Source organism: Polyergus mexicanus, unplaced genomic scaffold, assembly GCF_030449975.1.
Source record: "Polyergus mexicanus isolate NDT 795.1 unplaced genomic scaffold, iyPolMexi1.0 SCAF_8, whole genome shotgun sequence".
NCBI classification, from domain to species: Eukaryota; Metazoa; Arthropoda; class Insecta; order Hymenoptera; family Formicidae; genus Polyergus; species Polyergus mexicanus.
This window is the reverse complement of record NW_027223328.1, coordinates 5,761,501-5,784,995: the sequence shown is the minus strand read 5'-3', so window position 1 is coordinate 5,784,995 and position 23,495 is coordinate 5,761,501. Positions and strand designations below refer to the sequence as shown.

At 39.7% G+C, this 23,495-nt stretch overlaps 1 pseudogene; it reads right to left on the bottom strand.

Moving 5' to 3' along the window:
- Positions 1-984: 984 nt before the first annotated feature.
- On the bottom strand, positions 985-2,316 carry LOC138935241 (uncharacterized; annotated as a pseudogene).
- Positions 2,317-23,495: the final 21,179 nt, after the last annotated feature.

Here is a 23,495-nt window from a genome sequence, read left to right as displayed (position 1 = left end):
TATATATATATATATATATATATATATATATATATATATATATAAACTTACGGATTATTCGATTCATCGAAGGATCTCTCAGTACAGGTGGCTTCAGATTCTCTTCTTCGTTCATCTGGTAGCTGATAAGAATCTCTGATGTCTGATGTAGTGCCATACTTTTCCTGAAACTTATTAATACCTGTATTACTTGAGTGCGCAATGTTATCAATCACTGTATGATTGGATGTGGGATAATGTGTGGGATATGTATGTGAGCGTGATTGTGAAAAACTATTTTGGGGAGATAAGTATGATGGAACATTTGTATGTAAGTATGGGATGTTTTGTGTATGCGTGTTTGTTTTAGGCGTATAAATGTTGTAAAGATTATTTGAATTATTTGGTTCATCCATCGAAGAATCTTGCTCTTCTAAAAGTATCCTCAGCTCGCCGATGTCCTGATCGATATTTTCATTCGCGTTATTCTCTAGTGTTCTTCTACGCTTTGGAGCCTCGTCCGATGATGATGTCGTCTGGTAGCGCAATGGTTTCAATACAATGCGCTTCGGCCGTTCCGACATTTATAAATAAAAGAATGAATATTAGAAAAGTATATGTGTGTGTACATGATGTAATATTACAGATATAATAAAATAACAATAGAAGCATTTTTCTACCTGTCTATTATGAAAAGATTATAATTTGATATATAAATGCGCACCGAAGAAAGACAAAGCTATCACATACAAAAATAAAAGAGAAATACAATATGAAGATTTAACATGCGATAGCAAATATATATGTAGGCTGTTCCGAAGAATGGAATGCAAGGAAAACTGAGACAGAAGATAAAATACAAATAATAATTGTAAAACACAGAAGATGTGTAGAAAAGAAAAAGAATAATATATTATGCTCTCTCGAATTCTTATAAATATAAAAACCAAAAAACTTTAAATTTTTACAACAGTTATATATAAGAACGTAGCAATATATAGTATACTACAATTTCTCGTTATGTATAATAGCAGCAACTATGTATTAAGATGCTTCCGAATGATTTTCTTCATCACTGTCGTTATATGTCGGATTCCAAAGAGGCATTCTGTAACATTTAGCACGGACTTTTTGTAGATGGATACGGAAAACCTCGTTGCTCAACATAGAACATTTATACACTTGGAGAACAGAAGACAAAATGCCAATATCATAAAAATCATTAATATGCAAAAATTTTTTAACTTCCAAAAGATACGAATTATTGTTCTTAACAATTTCAAAGACAATGCAAACCGATCCATCATGTAACAGACAGCAATTATCACGCATATCTACACTTAATGATATTCCATTAAATATGATCTTACGACATCGAGAATAATTGTTACTTACATGCTGCACAGATACGTGAATAAAAGAATCATTGTCACGATTCTGATTTGTTCCGTGAATTTCTATCTCTGCCATTCTATTGAAGAATTGCTAAAGAGGTAATCCTGGCTTTCTGCAATATTTTCTAAAAATTGTCATGTTATTTTCGTATGGAAAAGCAGAAAAAGAATCTAATTTACCAATATGTCTCACATCGTTAGTGAGATGAAGAAGACCATGTACATTATAACTATTAAAAGTTGAACCGTAAAGATTTTTACTTCATTGAACAAATTTTTGCAGCGCAAGCTCTGCAAACCGTAGTTGCAATTTTGATGGTGAATTTGAAACCAAAATTCTTATAGCTACGTGTAAGAATAAAAAGTGCTTGTATAATTGATTGTCTAAAATACCATATGTTACAACTATACCTGTATAGAGTAAAAACTGACGAAACTCTGTGGCTTTATATTTAGAGCATGCATCGAGGGATCTAGGTCGTCTTGAAAAATCCGAAGGGCAATATTCTTTAAGAGTGTTTAGTCTCGCACACATAATAGAAATGGATCGGCCAGACAATTTTGACAATCGTGAATATTTCCCATATATCCATGCGGATAAAAGTTTTTTCATTACACCCAGACATACAAGGTGCATATATTCAAATGGCACTTGTGAAATCATACCTATTGGAACCATCGACAATGGACTCTTACCTTCTTTATGATGATCCCCATCCACACACCTTATATATTCCTCATCAGTTCGAAGAGGATGATTGACATCATTGAAGACATAACGAGCTTCGCTACGTGTACCAGAAACTTTGCATTTGGAACAAGGTTGACTAGATGTATGACCACGATGATTCAGGATAAATGCACGAGCTGGTACATCAGCTATGAAGCATCTTAAGCGTATGGGCACTTTATTGCCATGAAGATTTATTCCACCATTGGACATTATTCTATCAATATCTGCAATAAATTTCTCGAAGAATTTATTAGGATCATATGGCTTCTGCGTACCCTTATAGATTCCTGCTACTATCGGTTTTGTATGCTGGATATTTGCAATTCTATATTGAATTGGCCAAATATGAATGGAACCTGATTTATCTAAAGCACATCCATCTGTATTAAAATCTATTTCCAATTGATCAACAATAGATAAAGATGAAACACACATAAGGCATCGAATAATACTTAATTCAAGATCGAAATGAATATATTCGCCTGGTTCCACAATAGACACAGCAATACAATTTCGTGGTGTATGTAATAATGTTGTAACATCTTTCGGCAAATTATAAAAGCAAGAATGTGTACGAAGAAGGGATAGTATATTATTTCCTTGAGCATGTGTTAGATTATTATCTACAAAACAAGATGCTAAGCGCTCGCGAAAAGATGGTTCTGTTTGTGTAGTGAAATTGAAAAATGATGATGCTGCATCACTGGCATCAGAGATAGAAGAAAAAAACGATTCATCGCTTTCTGTATGCATATTATCTCTAATATTGCAAATATCATTTATAACAGAAGACGGACATTCTGGAGACGAACTACATTCTACAATAAACGAACTGGAAATATTCGATTTATTATTATTAGCAGCAGCAGCAGCAGCAACTTTTGGAGAAAGTTGTAACCGTAAATTATTTCTAATCTCGGACATAATCCTACTTCGCTGTCGTACAGATAATCTGTGCAGCGATTTCCGCGAGGTAGATAAATTTAAATTAATCGATTTCATAGTTACGTCTGCTCTGACAGTATTTGAAGCTGCAAGCGCTGTATCCTCGCCAACAAATAGCCTCTGTGATCAAATCTCACTTTTTTCTTCGTTCACCACACTTAACTCGCGATAGTTGAACTCAGAATGATCGATGCTCTCTTGGAGCTTGGAGCTTGGAGCGATGTGATGTGAAACAATTGATAAAGCTACGACCAATCACAAGCTGTAGGATATGTAATTCACCCAATGCGAGAACGTCAACAAACCCCGCCAAAATAAAAGAACAATTATTAATTTTTACGATCGTAATAAAAGAGCAATTAATAATATCGAAACAAAAATTTCTTCGTTCTGATTGGTCAATTAAACGCTTTCAGCATTTTTAGCGCCAAAACGAAAGCGGTCGGTGGATATCACTAGCGAAGAAACTTAACGGCACTTTCCAGTGCCCATTTTTAAAATACTAGTGTTCTCAGGAACTTCCTCGCTTTGCAAACGGTACTTTTCAGTACCATTACGAAACCAATCAGCGCTTTTCAATGCCTATTACGGAATCAATCGGCCCTTTTCAGTGCCCATATCGAAATTAAATAGTATTTCTCACTGCTTATTAATATATTTTTCATTCTTTTACATATTAGCACTTTCCCGTGCTGATATGTTAAAGTAATGGTCGTCATTAATATACAGAGTGTCCCATAATTCGCGGATCACCCTTTAAGAGAAGGTAGAGGGTGTTATTCTGAACAGAAAAGTCCTGTAACATTTTTTTCTATAACGCTTATGTGGCGTCTACAATAGAGATTTTAAGCCATAAGCCTTAAGAAATTGACCAATCACAGTCGAGTATTCTTCTCATACTTGATTGTGATTGGTCAATTTCTTAAGGCTTAGAGCTTAAAATCTGTATTCTAGACGCCGCATTAATAAAGGAGTTATTATTGAGCAAAGTCTGGCCAATCAGCGCCGACTTCTAGCCGGGCGTACGTCAGTGAGCCCCGCGCCGTGCCGTAAAGTATTCGCCGCCGCACACTACTAGACGCGCGGCTCACCGACGTGCGCTCGGCTAAAAGTCGGCACTGATTGGCCAGACTTTGCTGAATAATAACTCCTTTATTAAGCGTTATAGAAAAAATGTTACAGGACTTTTCTGTTCAGAATAACACCCTCTACCTTCTCTTAAAGGGTGATCCGCGAATTATGGGACACCCTGTATATTTGATCTTTTTTATGTTTTATATAGGCTTTGGAGACAACGAAGAATTTCTACGGAGCAAGCAACAATCTCAGATTTTTAATTTATTTAAAATATATATATTTTAAAGTTAAAAATAGTTTGTCTTGGATATATATAAGTATTGTTTTAATTATAAAATAATTTAGAATTTTATTTTTTATTTCTATGTATTAATTATTTTCATCTAAATAGTTACGGCAGATCTGCTCGATTTCTGCCGTCAATCTGCCATCAAAATATATTGTGCAGATCTACTTGATTTCTGCCGCCAATCTGCCATCAAAATGTATGTGCAGATCTGCTCGATTTCTGCCGCTAATCTGCCATTAAAAAGTATTCTGCAGATTTGCTCGATTTCTGCCGCCAATTTGTCATTAGATTATATTTAACAGATCTGTTCGATTTCTGTCGCCAATTTCCTATCAGATTTGTTAACAGACCTGCTCGATTTCTTCCGCCTATCTGTTGTCAGGTTATATCTGCAGGACCTGTTACAATTCTGCTAACAGTCTGTCGACGTAATTGAAATTAACAGACTCTGTACTAAATTTGTAACCTTTCTGCTTACAAAAATTTATAGCAGATATTTGGCAAAATATGGTTAAACAGACTTGGCTGTCTGGGGGGATATAGCGGGCCAAAATCTCAATGTTATATAAGGCTATATAAGCCTTTATAATGAACTCAACTTAGAAAAAGATACAATTAAAGTATTAATGGTGTAATTTCAATAGCACACACTATGTGAAATAATGTAGTTGTTGAACAACGCGTTAGTTTATTTAAAAATTTATGTGATTTAAAAGATAGATTCATTAGATTGCAATGACCCAGGCAAAGACGTCGCGATTTTCGGCCCGCTATGTCGCTTTAATAACCGTCAGCTTATTAATTTTAAAAATCTAATGCGTCAATCCTTGTAGCGGTGATCATATAGAATAATGTCTTTCTCGAATAGTATCGATATCTTTAACGGTTAACGAGATGTAAGCGAAGAAAGTGTTAGACGTGAAGGACCCAGGCAAAGGCGTCCCGATTTCGACCCACTATTATATATATATATATATAATCGTAGAATTATTCAAAATTTAAATACATCAATTCTTGTAGCGAAGAGCATGAGAAATAATGTCTTTCTCGATTAACATCGATATCTTTAGCGGTAGTCGAGATCAAAGCGATAAATGTAGTAAACGCGAAAGGCAAAAGCGTCGTGATGTCGGCTCGCTATATCGTTTTAATAATCGGAATTATATTAATTTTAAAATTTAATTGCGTCATTCTTGTAACGAAGAGCACAATACATATTGTCTTTCTTGATTTACATCGAAATTATTAACGGTAGTCGAGGTCAAAGCGAAAATGTATTTGACGAGAAGGATACTGGCGATAATGAAAAAAATCTTGTCGCGCTGTCACGTTTTAAGGGTCATAAATATACAATTATTAACACTTTAATGCCGTAATTCCAAATAATACAGGACATGAAAATAAATGTAATCTTTGAACGTTGTCGCATTCTTTAGCGTTTGCTTTAGACCGAAGTCGTTATCTACAATACAATCGTTCTTTCCGAAAAACATATTTTTCGCTTTGATCTCGGCTACCGCCAAAGATATCGACGTCATTAAAAACCAGGGTTGGGAAGTAACGCGTTACTTGTAACGCCATTACCGTTACAGTTACCGAAAAAAAATAACTGTAACGGTAATGGCGTTACAAATTCTATTTGTAACGGAAAAAGTAACTTCGTTACATTTTTCGGTAACGAGTAACGAATTTAACAGTTACTTTTATCGTTACTTTTTTCAAATTTTTTGATTTATTTAAGATATTATTCTTGCTATTGTGCGTGATAAAATTTTTATCTTAACCGTAAAGCCGTAAGCAAATCGACCAATTAGCATTCTTATTATGTTGTAAAAATGCTTGAATGTGATTGATCAACTTATGGCTCTTGCAGACCAGTGCGATGACGCGACGCGCAATATCCAGAGCTTTATCTTTTCGGAAAAGCAGAGCTCTCATTTACTACCAGTTCTAAGTACCTTGCAACGAAAATTAGAAAATCTCAATAAATCTGACCTTATAGATTGCCATTCATTAGTTGAAGCTATTCAGCAAGGTTTAAATAAAAGATAACTTATTAATTTGATTAATACATATGTTATTTAATTTTAAATAAGGATTTAATTGAAAAATATTATTTTATTTTAAACTATTGATTCAAAAGTATTAATTTCAATAAAACAAACAATGTCGCTGGAAAAACTGGAAAATCTGACGATCACGATGATTTTTTCATTTTTGAGCAAAAAACGGTGCAAAATGAATCTGAACAAGAAGAATTGCAACGGTTTTTAAAATCAAATAATTGTAATATAGAAATGTTAAACGACTATCCAAAACTTAAAAAACTTTTTATTAAATATAATACAGCTCTATCAAGCAGTGCATCTGTAGAAAGAATGTTTAGCATCGGTGGCTCTGTATTAACACCACAAAGAGGGCATTTAAATGATGATACTATGGAGCAACAAATTTTATTAAAATTTAATAAAGAATTTCGATAAAATTTAATCATTTATTTTGTAATAAACCTTGAATGAAATCTTGCTTACAATTTTTTAAAAGTTTTTCTTATGCAAAATAATTTATTAGTTTGTATTGTAAAAAAGTAACGGAAATTGTAACGACTCGTTACTTTTTAGTAACTGTAACGGTAACGAGTTGCTTTTTAAAATTAGTAACGGTAACGAGTTACTTTTTAAAATTAGTAACGAGTAACGGTAACGAGTTACTTTTTAGAAAAAATAACGGTAACGGTAACGAGTTACTTTTATAAAGTAACTTTCCAACCCTGTTAAAAACACATTATTCTACGTGAAACACATTATTTTACATGATGTCTGCTACAAGGATTGACGCATTAGCATTTTAAAACTAATATAACTTAAATTAATTATTAAAGCGACATAGCGAGCTGAAATCGCGACGCCTTTGCCTGGGTCGTTCGCGTCTAATATATTTTTTCACTTAAATCTCGGCTACCGTTAAAGATATCGACATCTATCAAGAAAGACAATAATTTACGAGTTCTGCATTACTAGGATTGACGCATTAAAAATTTTCAATTAACACATTTTCGACTATTAGAATTATACAACAGATTGAAATCGTGACGTAAACAACTGGCTCTTTTGCATTTGAGTCTATCTCTTAAATGGCAATCGCTAAAGAAATCAACGTCGTTCAAAAATTGCATTTTTTCTGTTTTTCGTATTATATAAGCCGAAATATAAGCGAAAAAAGTATTTAATGCGAAGGACACAGGAAATTATATATAACAATCTCGTTGCAATGCTTTGTCTTAATAATTATAATATATACAATTCATAAAATTTTAATGCCGTAAATTTAATAACACAGAGGACAGAAAAAGATGCAGTCTTTGAACGATGTAGGATTTTTACCGATTGCTGTGTTTTAAGAGATGGATTCATTAAATGGTTCAGCAACCAGACGATGACGTAATGATTTCGACTTGTTCTATCGCTTTAATAATCGAAGTTATATTAATTATAAAATTCTAATGTAACAATCCTTGTAATGCTGAATACGTAGAATCATTTTGATCGTTAATTCTTGTAGTAGAGATCATGTGTTTCTCGAATGACGTCGATATTTTCAGCGGTAGTCTAAATATAAGCGAAAAAAGTTTTTGGCGCTAAGGGCACAGACGATACATAACTTTATCTTTCGGCACGGCAATCATCAACGAAATCAACATCATTATTTTTTTTTCTTTTTCCCTACAACGAAGCAAATTAATATGTTATATATTCAGTATTGCTTCAATAAAAAATTTATATTTTTATAAAATTTATATGTAAAAGTTATTTAATTTATAAGTATATATGTATATATTATACATATGCCTATTCTCTATATGATAAAAGTTGTTTGATTATAATTTTGTCATACAAAAGTTGTTTAATTTTAAATTTTATGTCATACATTATTTTGAATTAAAATTTATTTGCTATGCAATAAATAAATCTCTAATTATTTTTTGCTTCTACTTGAAGATTTTTTATTTTTATATCAATAAATTCATTACACAAAAATTTCAATATAATTTTTAAAATATAATAATTATAATAAGGACACACACATATACACACATATGAATAGGATTGTGGCAGATAGCCACCACAAACCGGCCGCGATCACGCGCACGACACGTGAAAGCGCGCAGCGGCGATCACGCGCACAACAGGTGAAAGCGTGCGGCTGCTATCACGCGCCGAACACGAGCAAGCCGCAGGAACTTCGGGTGCCCACCGAAACGCGGCGCGAACCGAGAGCCGCTACCAGCGAGTGAAATCCGTTGAGTGACAGTATATAAGGACGTCAGCGGAACGAAATAATCAGTCGCGGCTCAGCGCTGCTGGAGAGGACTTCTCTCGTGAAGCACTACTGAGTTCGTGACGGCTGACAAAGCTCGGGTCCGTTAGCTAATTCCTTTCGAGCCCTGTACAGAGGCCACAAGCGAGGAGTAAGGAGATGTCCACGTCTGTTACCGCCTCACCTGGGCCCTTCGAGCGGACAGGAGCTGCCCCTGCACCGGAAGCACCCTCCCCACATTGCATCTGCTGGACGCTAAGGGAGTAGAAGCTGCAGCCACTCGAGCTGTCGCCGGTGCATCGCACACGCCCTGGACGGGAGTTCCTCTCGACGTGGGACGTACACGTTCGGCGCTATACCTCGCCAACCTACGGGTGGAAGTATCCAGTTAAGCTCTCTCCTCTGCCACCATCACCTTCGGAGCGGACAGACCGGTGGACACAAACACACCCTGAGAGCAGAGTGCACCGTGGCACACAGGTTCACTCCTCCACATGCGAGAAGGCCACGCAGGCTTCTAACAACACCTGCGAAAGAGCCACGCAGTCCGACCTCTCCGGAGGAAGTGACGTCACTCCAGACCATGCAGGCAACCGTTACAACCTCGCCAGAAAGGAGTTACACTCCTCCCGGGACTCCTCCCGCGCTCCGGAAGTGGGGACCACCCCGGACGACGACGACGGCGTCGAATATCCAGTGGCGAGAGCGCCTGCCCTAACGCATACACCCGCGTTCAAACGGCCCTTTTCAGGGCCACAAACAATCCAATCTAAAAATAAACACCTGTATATAACTAGCGACTTTGTAATTACTTAAGAATATATTTCTGTACATAGTACATCGCACGTGTTCATTGAAGACTACCTCTCCACGACCACTCCCTGTTTGCAAAACGGAGGGTAAGGAAGCCAGTAAGACTTCCCCGCAGACCCTCCCAAAATTATTATTATTTTAACACACACTCACACACACACACATATTTATATGATGTACACACAATGAATACATTGAATAAATATTATTATTATTATTATATTAAATAAATATGTCGATTATTTATGTGCTTCCTTCTTTCCTTTTCCTACGCATGCATGCATGCCTCGCGTTATCTCTCTCTGTATCTCTTTCTCCCGCGAACGTCATCCTTTTCCAACACCAATGCGGACGCTATCCTTCTTTCTCGTGCCTGTGATCGCCTCGCGCTATCCTTCTTGCACCGCCTCGCGTATGCTCTCTCTCTCTTTCGCACCGCCTCGCGCTATCCCTCTCTTACACATTGCGGACGCCTCGCGCTATCTCTGTCACACCTACTCGCGGCATCGTACCTTCGCGTTCCCTCTTCCCCGCGGACCCCGCGCCTACCATTCCGCCGCGGTCCCCCTCTGCGCGGACCCCGCGCCTACCGTTCCGCCGTGGTCCCCCTCTCCGCGGACTCCGCACCTACCGTTTCGCAGCGGTCCCCCTCCCCCTCTCCGCGGACTCCGCGCCTACCGTTCCGCCGCAGTCCCCCCGTGTGACGTCATACCCCCCTCGTGACGTCATACCTTCCGTGACGTCATCCCCCCCATGGCGTCATACCCCGTAACGTCATACCCCTCGCGTCGGTTTCCCCTCGCCCTTCACCCCCCCCTCAGAGGACCATGGCCTTAATGTTTAAGGCATATTATTTAATGTTGTACCGTCGCGCGCGACTCGGGCGGTTTCGGGAACGGTCGATACGGTTACCCGAGCGCGGCGACGGTTCCGGGTAAACACGCGACTAAACGGCGGTTACAAATCGGAACGTTTATTATCTCTTAAAAATGGGCGCTCGGCGCCTCCGCATTATGCCCGACCGGTGTTTGTCGGGCGGCGGACTTCCGGCGGATCGACGGCCGGGTAACGGTGGAGGGATGCATCGTTACATGCTTATTATCACAGTCATCGAAAAATATGGCAATCAGAATCAACATGTTTCATAGGATTGACGTCATTTTCATCACTTACTGCATTATGGTTATGTCCATTATCAAGAGAAAATACTGTATTATTCTCAAAATTAATGGCATTGCTCAAACTATTACTATTAATATGTGTATTAATATAATTCATATTGGTAGTGCAAATATCTTGTGACATTTCTGTAGTTCCTGCAAGAAACAGAAAAATAGTTACTGTAGAAAATAGAAATGTAATGTACTATATGTAGTTTCAGAATTAAAAATTGTAATACTTACTGTTGTTATCATTGATAATTAATTTTATATTCTCCAAAACAATGCATTGATTATTTGTATTTAAATTTTTAGCAATTGTAGAAAGATCGTCTTTATTTTCTGTAAAAATAGATAGAGTAATTTAAATTATTTGGATACAATCAACTAAGGCATTGATGCGCCCCCTCGATGGCGCGCCACCTTGTCGTGGTGAGGGGCTCACCCTGAAGCTTTCCACGCAAATGGGAAGTGGAAGGGTGCTAAGAGCGTGCCTAGGAGAAGGAAAACTCCGAATCAAACCCGGTGCGCTGACACCGTGAGCGGCAGTGTTCGCACTGTCGCATCGGCCGAGGAGAAAACCTCGTTAAAAAACACTATTGGGGTTTCTGGGTTGCGTGGGTTTTTTCTCTTTTATTATGTAGGTAGGGTATTGGGGTTATGGGTAGGGTAGGTTTTATTTTCTTTTGTGGGTGGGGTGTGCACAAAGGGAAGGAGCGTCTCTCGAGCCTTTTGGACCGAGGAGGACGGAGAGGTAGGTAACCTCGTTAAAAAATCCCGGGCAGGTCGGGCTCGTCAGGCGCGGTGAAGCCAACCGGCCTAGGTGAAGGAAAACACCGAAAGTAAACCACCTTTTTGATCAACCATGATGGAAGACAAATAAGGGCATAAACTTACCGACTCAGTGGGACTCGGAACGGCGTGGGGGAGATACAGTCCCAGTGCCCCCCGCGTCGTCATCCAGCGATGGGCTACCTGCGGCGTTGTCGACGAGCGCCGCAGGCGATTTAGCTATCGCCGTAAATAAGGAGGTGCGGGTGACCGCGGTGAGGGTCGACCGGCCCGGACCGGCTTCTTCGAAGTCGAGGTCCCGGTCGTGCTCCGCCGCGAGGTCTCACCCCTACCAAAGGGACGAGGGCAAGTCCCGGGCTGCGAGCCTTACTCGCCCCGGGAGCCCCGATGCCAGAAAGGCACCGAAGAAGGGCAGCGCTGGCGGGACCCCTGTATCTCAGGGGACCCCGTACGCCAGCGCCAGCGGTAGCAAGGGCTCGCAAGAGTTCCTCGCGGGGATGGGCCCCGACGGGCTCCCCGTTAGAAGGGGGAGGGGTAGACCCCCACTACCGGGGAGCACGTGGGGCCTCGCGAGCGCCGCGAAAAGAAGGAAACCCTTCGAAAGGGAGGATAGGGCCAGGAAGGCCCTATCATAGGACACTCTTCCCCCCTTCCCTAGCAGGGAGTTGAAGATGTACGAGGCCCAGTGCGCGGAGGAGCTGGGCCTCGCACCCACAACGGATCTGACTGCAAGGAGCATCGAGGAATATCGAGAGGATCGCTGTTTGTTCCGGTAATCTACAGTGCTCCTTGAAGGGGAAGCTGAGGAAAGCCGCTTCCGTTGTAAGGGTGGCGGCGGCGACCCTTAGCGAGAGGGCACAAAAAATGGAGGAGCCCAGAGAGCTGGCCCTCCTGAGGAGGAACTTAAAGTCCCTCGCTGATAAGAATAAGAGCCTCCAAAAGGAGGTCCTCACTCTGATGGAGGAGCTTGAGGCGGTACGCCGCGCCAAGTCTTCCCTCAAGTTGCCCTTCGCCAGCTAACCTGAGGAGGCCCCCCGCAAGAGAACGCGGGGCGCCCTTTGGGTGAAATCGGTGGACATAGTGGACCCACCCGTAAGGGTGCAAAGGTCCACGGGAAAGGGGGGACCGGCGTCCTCGAAATTCAATGGGGGAGTTATGGGACTTCGGTCCCCAACGTCTTAACGGGGAAGGGGGGATATGGGACCTAAGTCCCCAACGTTTATTCGGGGGGGGGGGGTACGGGACTTAAGTCCCCAACGTCGGGTGGTGTTCAGGGGGATTCGCGAGGGGGTGTAGCCATCAGGCCCCCTTTGAGGGGAGCATCGGTCCCCCTCCCGGCGAATTACCCCCCGGGAATTGAAGACGAGGGCGCTAAGGCCTGGTACGACTGGTACACGGACCAGATTAGCACCCTCGTCGACCTGCAAGCGGCTCTGGGCCGCGGTGGGCCCGCACGGCCCTCCGCGCCAGCCCGCCAACCACCGGCTCGCGACTTTCTTCCTCTTCCCCCCGGTGCCTCTGCGCCGTGGCAGGGAAAAAAAAGGAGAAAGAAAGAGGAGCGTGGACCGGGGGGAGAGAGTGGCACGAGGCCCCCTTCTGTCCCACCCCCTTCCCCGCAAGGTCCGCGTACGGGTGCCGGCATATGCCGCCCCCCAGCGGTGTCCAGCGGCCGCCGCGGGAACAGGGGCCTTCCCCCCCGCCACGGCGTGCTTGGGGCCAGGACGAATCCTGATCTCGGGTCGTGGGGCGGAGAGAGAGGAGGACCCAGGGGACTGGCGCCGGGCAATCGGCCCAGGCCAATGGGCAGGATAGGCCCGCCGCTCGCGCCCCCCACCCCGCTCTGAAAAGCAGAGGGGGGCAACAAAAGCGGCAGGGTAAGGGACAGACCCCAAGTGGGCTGCCAAGAGAAGACCCCTCCGCACAGCGGCTGTAACAATTACATGCCCTAGCGGGGGATACGAAGCAGCCCTTACAAGGGCGCGGAGGGAAGTCGACCTGAAGAAGTTGGGTATCGACTCCCTCCGCATCCGGGAGGCGGCCACAGGCGCTATGGTGGTCGAGCTGCCGGGGTCGGGCGACAAGGAGGGCCCGACCGCCATGGGGCAGATGCCCTTACGCTCGACCTCCGCCGCGTCTTCGCTGGCGATGATGGGGTGAGGTTAGCTCGCCCCATCAGGAAGGCGGAGCTGCGGCTCCATGGGCTCGATCGCTCCCTGGCCGCTGCGGACATTGCGGCGGCCATCGCCAGCAAGGGGGGCTGCCTCCCGGAGGAGATACGCGTCGGGGACATAAAGTTCCCGACGCGCGGAATGGGGACCGTTTGGGTCCAATGTCCGCTGAGTGCAGCCAATCTTTTGGCCACGGCGCGGACCATCCAGATTGGATGGTCCAAAGCCGCAGTGGAGCTGTTGCAAAAACGGCCCCTCCAGTGTTTCAAATGCCTGGAGAAGGGCCATGTGCAGCAGCATTGTAACAGCACCATTGACAGGAGCGGGTGCTGCTACCGCTGCGGCGAGATGGGGCACCTTGCTCGCGATTGTGCGAGCAAGGTCAGGTGCCCCATCTGCGCGGGGTTGGGCCGCCCGACGGACCACCGCGTGGGGAGTGCCAGGTGCAGCCCCCTAAGAAAAGGCCGGCGCAGGGGAGGAGCGTTGCGCCCCCCCTCCGTCGGCGGATCTCGGCCAGTAAATCTTGCCAAGATCACGGATAGCCGCCCGTCCGACGCCGGGGGGCTCTTCAACGTGGCGGTGCGGCCGGGGGCGGGAGGGGGACGCGGGGAGAGCCTTTTTCTGGCAGGACCCGCCAACCCTCCACGTCTTCCGGCTGCAGAGGCGGGGTGGCGCAACGCCGCGCCAGGAGGCCCTAAGGGGGGGGGGGTCGGTGAGCGCGGAGACAGTCGTCCCTCGCAGCCCCCCCCCGGCAACGGGGTGACGCGGGCGGGGGGAGCGGACCTGGGGCCTACTGGTTCCGGTCCATGTCGGCTCTCCCTGCTGACGCGCAGGGCCCGCGAGACACGCGGGCCCGATGGCCGGGGACCCGGGTGGGGTATTCAGGCCCGGCTACGTCAACCCCGCCACGCCAACGGCGGGAAGTGGGAGAGAGGGGTGGTGGTCCCTCTCTCCCCAATACGAGCGGGAGTCCCCACGAAAATGGGGACTCTGTGGGGAGGTCAACACTCCCCCCTCACGTGGAAGGCTCGCAGACGGAAGGTCTCTCCGAAGTCGTGCAACAGCCAGATTCCGGAGAGGCCTTCTCTAACGCCCGGGCCTAGATCACCCGGAAGTTTTAGTGGGTAGTCCCCTGGCCGTTTGTTTAGGCCGGGGGTGAGCCCTACATAACCCCGCCTCGAACCCCATCGAAGCGGGGTATGCGTAAAGGCATTTCCCCTACGTTACCAAAAAAAAAAAAGGCATTGATGCGAGAATTTAACTAAAAAGAAAGTTAAAAAAGCAGTGTTGTGTAAAAACTATATATTTTTGCGGTTTGTATTGGTATTATCCTGACTGTTCGGATTCGACACATTTAACAAATTTCGAGCATAAAAATTAAATTTTATTTCTAACCGCGCAAAGCAATGCGGTCGCGCAAAAACTCGCTCGCACCCGCTATCACGCCCGTTCGCCCCCTCCATTTTTTTTGTTTGCCTAGATCGCGATACGCCGAGCCGATCGAACGATATTTTCGAGACCAATCCGATGCGTGACAAACAGCGTAGGTTCTCAGCGAAATTCCTCGTCATTAAATTCGATCATCGGTTCGGCAGTCTTGCGCCCGTTCTCGCATGCGAAGCACACAAATCTCGCAGTGTCTTACGCCCGTGTTGAACGTCCTTTGCTCGCTTCAGTTCTCTCAGAACAGTATCTTGTGCGCGCGATCGCTCGCCAAAACATCAATATCGTGCCGATTATCGGTCGCGATTTCTCTTCAACTTTTCATTAGGCTTGCGCTCCGGCAGCCACCGTCGGCCGGCTGGACACCTGGACATCGGCCCGACGCTCGATAGTGCGCGATCGTGACTCTTGGGGTTTTTGCGCCGTTCGCCGAAGAGTTCGAGTTGCATCTCAACTTCTCTTCTTAAGTGACAATCGATTAGTGTTTGATCAAAAGACGAATGGACAATGAATGCGCATCGCACATCTCAGCATTATCATTCCCTTGTATATATATTAGTTTTGTAGTATGTTCTCTCGGCTCGTGGTGAGCTCACGATCCGGAGACGACGGGAAAGTTGCGATCGCAACTTTTTATACCGCTGCCCCGCGACAAGATCTCCGCCGATCTCGCGGACAAGATTTCCGTTCCGGTCAGGGTGTCCATACGACGTCCAGCAAGATTTCCGTCGGAAATCACAACAACTCACGGGCAGACTCCGTTGGTATTCTCAAGAGATTTCCGACTTCCGTCTTGAAGCCCTCAGTCTCACGCTCATCGGACAGTGAATTCTGCAAACCCGGGAGCTGCCGCCTGTTGAGGGTTTCCACGTGCTTCATTTATTGTGATTTGTGCAACTATTCCGTAATAAAAACAACTTTGTATGCACTTGACAATCTCTCAGTCCATCTGCATGTGACTTTTGTGTTCGTCTGCCCTCTAATTTTACGAAATCGCGTCACGCGTACTCCGCGCTCATCACTGGGCGATTCCGGTGTTTCTTTCGCGCGTACGGTCGACCCGTGGTTCAAACGCGCACACTGATTATAATCATTGAGCATAACAGCACATAACCTAGACAGGTTATGTGCTGTTATTCTCAATATGCACAATACTCTATTACGCTTAAAATATTTTATATTAATATTTAAAATAAATATAAAATGATCATACTTACTATTCTGTGCAATTGTACGCAAAATACATCTTTTCTTATGATTCCTATTAACTGTACATTTAACGTTCATTCTTCCGTATTTCATATTTGTTACATAATATTTATGATAATTACAAAAAAATAATATATATTGTGACATTTTTCACATAATGTGGTTCAACCATGTACATACAAAACGAAATGATTCTTTTAAAAGATCAACCGAAATCTTCTTAGACAAAGCAGCTCATGCAGTGATGCCAGAGAAACGCAACGTGCCAAATTGTGGTAGACGGGATAACGCACCAATCGAAAAACGGCGTACATATGAGCTCGGCGCTTTGGCTAGTTTCGGATAGCAGAAAAAGACAGATATATGGTTTTCTATCCCTTTCCTGCCAAGCTAGCAACAAAGACGATGGGCAACGATACTCGCTGCTTGATACGCGTGAAAGCTTTAAATGTTTTTTTACAGCCTTTTTATATTATATACTTATATCAAAGTTGTAAGAAAAAATGGATTGTTATATTAAAGCAATACAGTTTTAAATAATTATAATATTAAATAATATTATATAAAATTATAATATTATTTTTATTTAAGTATACTGCAAAAATATTCGCATAAGATAATCGAAGAGTAAATATTTTATTAAACTAATTAATTTAATAACTCGATTTAATTAATTTTTCTTAAATATTTCATAATTCATATCAATATATTTTTTAAAATAAAAAATATTAAGTATTTATCTATATAGCACTTTTTGATCATCTTAGCTTAATTATTTTTTCATACGCAGAATAAAAAAGAATTGTTTGAATTGAATGATATAGTACAATATATTAAGAAATGATTTTCATATTTTTTAATTTTATAACAGTTTTATGAATAAGAAGTTATTAATATTTATAAAAAATTATGTTAATATTAAATCATGAGAAAGAAAGAGAAAAAAGAAAGGAATAATAGAAAATGTAATTAAAAATTAAATAAAATAAAACACTAAAATAATGAATAAGTTAATAAAATAATGAATGAAATAAGTTATAAATTAAAATTAAATTAATATTTAAAGTTAATAATTTAAAAAATTATTTTTTTATTGGTTATATGCATACAAAATTTAAAAAGTACAAAATTATTTTTTATACCATATCGCTTCAAAAGAGTGTTTTCATTCATCCTGCGTATGAAAAAATACTAAGCAAAGATTACTCAAAAACATTTACTATAGAGATAGATATTTAATATTTTATGTAAAAAAATATATAGGTATGAAATATAAAATTGATAATTATTCATAATCCCTGGTAATTAGGCACAATTATCGCAATTAGCCGTTACAGATACATATAATAAATACACGGAGAGAAATTTCTTAGATTACCAAACATTAATTTTGACATTATTTATTTAACTAATTGTCTTCATATTATGCTTAGTTCTCAAAACATATTCACTGTCTCTGATTTTTCTGAAATCCTTAAAACTGCCACATACTATATAATGGCAGCTACCGGAACAATATTATTTTATATATTATGTATTTTATATATTATTATTCAATAGATTTAATATGAAATAACTGAATCTGTTGCAATGTAATTTTCGAAATTAAATAATAGCTATTATCATTATTAAAAAGGTTACAAATATTTCAACTGTAACAATAAATGTCAAAAATATTATTATGTCCTGAAAACCACGAATTTACATAATAAATGGCACATTTCAGGACATCTTTGTATTTTTGCCTCTGATAAATATTAAACGCTACTGTTTACAATTAGAATTATTAATTTCTTTTTCCTAAACGTATTTCTATTAATGAGGAGCGATGTTGTACAATTGTAGTGTGATTTACACAAAATAAAAGAAAGTTCCTGAAAACCGCCTATTTATATAAAATCATATAGCTATAAAAGAGCATATTTCTGGATATCATTATATTTTTACCTTGAATAAATATTAAACGCTATTTCGTATAATTAAAATTGTTAAATTCTCTTTCCTAAACGTATTCCTATTAATGGGAAGCAATTTTGTACGATTATAGCGTAATATATACGAAATAAAGAAAGGTCCGGAAAACTGCCCATCCATACATAATTAAATTGGCTAAAGAAAATATGGCATATAAAAACAAAAGAAAGGTACCATTGGGTTTATATTAATGCTCTGCATAATATGAGATAATAAAATCAGATAGTATTAGGTGTACAACTTTGCTTCCGTCGTTTTTTTTTCCGAAATCATTCCCATGTCTTTGAGGCGTTTTGAAATTGCTTGTTGAGTCACTCCCAATGATCGTGCCAATTCTTTTTGACTTTAATTCGAGTCTTCATTAAGTAATGCCTCCAATTCTGCATCTTCGAAAACCTTCTCTCTTTCACCGCTATGCCGGTCTTCGATGTGAAAATCACCGTTCTTGAAGCGTTGAAACCACTCACGACATGTTCTTTCACTAATAGCGGCTTCACCATAAGTATTTGAGAGCATTCGATGAGCCTCAGCCGCAGATTTCTTCATATTGAAGCAGAAAATTAAAACCTCCCGCAAATGACGAGTATTTGGCTCGTAAACTGACATTTTCAATCGAGAATAACTTTATGATGCAGACACAAATCGACTAATGTTTCTATGGGGTTATGTTGACAGATGCCCAAGTTTATTGCATGACGTCTATGATCTATTTATTTCGACCACTACTTACCGCTAAAGCCATCTGTAGGAAAACGGCGGAAGCAAAGTTGTACATCTAATATAAAAATGTCCCGAAAACTGCCTCTGGATATACACACACACACATATATATATATATATATATATATATATACAATATATGTACATACCCAGACAGCACAAAACATCCTCAGGATCATCCTGAATATATCCAGGACGGTTCAGGACATTTGTAGGATGTTTTAAGATATTATTATAAATATATTTATAAAAGTTTAATATGCATACATAATTATTTTTAGTTGTGTCGGCTATTTTATATAATTTTGAAATCTTAAGTATTATAATAAGTATTAATGTCCTATAAATGTCCACTGGATAACCCCTGGATGTCTGTAGGATATATCTGCCCTGTCTATTATATTGGATGTCTTTTGGATTTCCAGAGGACATATACATGTGCAATTAATTGTTAACGTTAATTTCGTTTAATATTAATAATTGAGTTTGATGCGCACATTTTCATATATCCAAAATTATTATTTATTTAATATTTCATGAGAAATGTTACTGTTCGCAACATTCCAAAAACTTTACAAACAATAGTATTTAACCGCTAGTTCGTTTGTTTACCGCTATGCGACACGCGAACTCGTATTTGAGATTTGGTCATGAGAATTATATAAAGCTTGCAAAGAGCAACTGACAGGAAATTACAAATGTAATTATTTTCTATCAGTTCAATTTCTGATGCAATCCCAACATAGGGAATTCAGATATTGGATTGTTTAGAAAATATTACACAACTCAAACCCGGGAGCCAAACCTAAAATATTCATGTACAGCACGAAAGCCTCAAATATTAAAGAACGGTGAACTATTTTTAATATTAGATTTTTAATATTGGCAGTAAATAACAAAACATAATTTTAATTTATATTGAAATTTTAAAATTTGCTCCTTGAAACATACGAAAAATATCCTTAACATATCCTATAAAAATCCTTAGGATGTTCCACAGGATCTCCCTGGATTCTCCAGAGGTTAATATACGGCTATCATTTACTCTTCCTCAGGACATCCAGAGGAGATCTGAGGATTACAATGGGATATCCTGAGGATATCCTACATGTATGTCCTGGATGCCCTTTGGACGTCCTAAGGACATCCTTGTGCTGTCTGGGTATGTTTGTGAATCGATTACTTTGACGACGATTTTTCGCAAGCATTGGCTATTTTGACGACTTCTGGCTGTTTTGACGACCGTCGTCAAAGTTTTATTGTTCTATCGTATATTTTGACGACGTCGTCAAAATAACCCATATCAATGAAAAGGCTACATTGACGACATTGTAAAGATTGACGACAATATGCGGTGTAATGGCGATTTTGACGACAGTAAGAGAAAATAATCAAAAAGAAAAAGGAGAACATATTAGATATTTTCATATACTTAATAAATATATTTTGATATACTTACTTTTTTCTAGATGGAATCAAATATACTTTAATATAGAATATTATATAGATTATTATATTAGCTTTAATATACCCAGATAGCAAAATGCTAGCAGCATGCGCGCAGATTGGCAGCAAATTTAATCAGAATTTCATGCCAAAACCATAGCCATCTGTGACCACATTAAGCTCAGGTTTTGTCGATAGAGCCTGCTGACAGGCAATGTGAGCAGATTGGCAGCAGAAATCACGCAGAGCCTGCACGCAATCTGACGGCAGATTGACAGCAGAAATCGAGCAATTTCTAGACATTTATATAAAATGGTACATTTAAATGGATTTAAACATTTAAAGGGTCTTGAGTCCAAGTAGCAAAATGACAGTAAATTTTGGTCACAAAATAACCAATTAGAGTTAATCCTAAAGTTAGGTCTCATAAGATTCAAAAATGACGTCAATAGTTGATATGTCACATTCATGGGATGTCATTTTCTGACGTTTGTATTAATAACATAAATTTATAATATTAATAATATGTAATCTATTAAAGGGATATATTGGCAATAAGAGCCAGGCGCAGTTATAAAGGCGCAAAAAGGTATATTAAAGAAACTCACGTTACATAAATAAACGCAAAGCGGACGTTTCGGCTAATCTTTTAGCCATCTTCAGCGCAACACATTAAATAAAAATAAAAATTAACCAGAAGATAGATTACTTAGTAAATTCATAAACATTCGCAATATATTAAATTAAAATTACCGAAGATAGACCACCTTGCAAATTCAAACATTCATCAGCAAATTGTTGAAAGCCAGGTATCCTGGCTTTAATAATATGTATTAAGAGGATGCCGGATTACCGACAGAACGCGAATATTCTTTATTTTGCAAAATCTTTTTGTTGATTATAGATATCAACAAATCCTTTTCCACAATTAAGGTACACATAATAACGGAGTGCGGAGTTTAACATTTCATATGAAAAGTTAAAAAAAATGAGAAAATTACAGTTTTGTTATCGGCTTCTGCGTCAACATTTACTTAATATAACAAATTTGTAATCTACACGTGCCTAATCAGTAAACTCCGCACTCGGCATTTCATCAAAGAGTATAAGTGAACTTAGAGAAGTGAGTTTAGAAGCTTTATAAAAAAGATTTTGCAAAATAAAATTTTCGTGCATATGTGTGTGTGCGAGATGGAGGCTCAAGAGTAAAACAGAGCAGTAGATTAGTTGCGTGATGTCGCGATAGACGGAGCTGTAATCTTACACGACAAGGACAGACATAATCGTACTACCTTTGTCTCTTTCATGCGTGTAGAGTAATATACATGTACGCACTAACATTATTGCAGTATCTTTTTTCTCTCGATCATACGCTCTGTCTCTTTCTAATCGCTCGCTTGCTATGTACAACGTATCGCTTAGCTTCATGCTCCTCGCATATTCACTTACGCGTTCACTCGCGCTTCTCTCTCTCTCTCTCTCTCTCTCTCTCTCTCTCTCTTTCCTTCTGCTCGTTCATTATTGTATATTGTATTCTTTTATTCTCATTATTATATTTTTTTATTTGCTCAATTTTTATTCTTTCTATTCTCGTCTCCCTACATGAAAATAAATAAATTTATTTATTTATGTTTATTTGATACATCATAAATGAGATACACAAGTTATTTTCTTTTTCTATTTAACTATAGTTAAATACAACACATGTACATACAAAAATACACATAATTAAATACTTTGTCTATTTATGACATACACAATATCTCATTTATGTTGTATAAAATAAAGACGAATAAATTAATGTATTATTATGTAGGAAGACGAGAATATAGAAAGAATAAAAGTCGAAGAAATAAAAGAATATAATAATGGGGATGAAAGAATACAATAAAGAACGAGGAGTAAGCGAGATGACAAACATCAAAGAGTTCCGAAGTCTCGTTCGCGAGGCTCTCTTTATCTATAATATCTCGGGTTACATATCGTTCGTAAAATTTCTGTTTTTCGTATTTTATCGATATCAAAATAATTCTAATAGATTAATGAGATTCTTGCGATTAAAATAATACTAAACATGACATAAATCGGATAATTTTTAATCAATTATGTTATTAAAATTATGATTACTTATTTCATTTAAAATAATCGGATTTATATCGTATTTGGTGTCATTTTAATCGCAAAAATGTAATTAATCCATTACAATTATTTTCAGATATATAAAATGCGAAATACAAAAGTTTTATTTTCTATAATAAGATGACATATATACGTGAAAGATTACAGATAAAAGGAGTCACGCGAGCGAGGCTTCGGAACTCTTTCATGTTTGTCATCTCACTTACTCCTTCATTCTTTCTCGCTCTCGCTTTTGTCGACTCTTCAGCGTCGGGGATCTTTCCTTATCTACAAAATATAAACATCTTCTAAATAAAAAATGAAACTTGTATTTTCCATTTTATCTGTATAAAAATAATTATAATGGATTAATGAGATTCTTGCGATTAAAATGACACGAAACATGACATAAATCGGATTATTTTTAATCAATTATGTTATTAAAATTATGATTACTTATTTCATTTAAAATTATCCGATTTATGTCATATTTGGTGTTATTTTAATTGCAAGAATCTCATTAATCCATTATAATTATTTTTATACTAATAAAATACAATATGAAAGTTTCAGTTTTTATTTTATAAGATGTTTATATAAGGAAAGATCCCCGCGCGATGCTGGAGAGTCGACAAAAGCAATAGAGAGAAAGAATGAAGGAGCAAGCGAGACGACAAATATCGAAGAGTTCCTAAGTCTCGCTCGTGAGGCTCCCTTTATCTATAATCTTTCACGTTAGATTAATATATATAAATTATTATAAAATTTATATATATATACAGGGTGTCCGGCGTCAATCGCATCACCGGTCGTGTGCAGGTAGAGCAGATGAAATCGAGAAGAAAAGTCCTTTACCTTTTTTTTCTATAACACTTAATAAAAGAGTTATTATTGAGTAAAGTCTGGCCAATCAGCGCC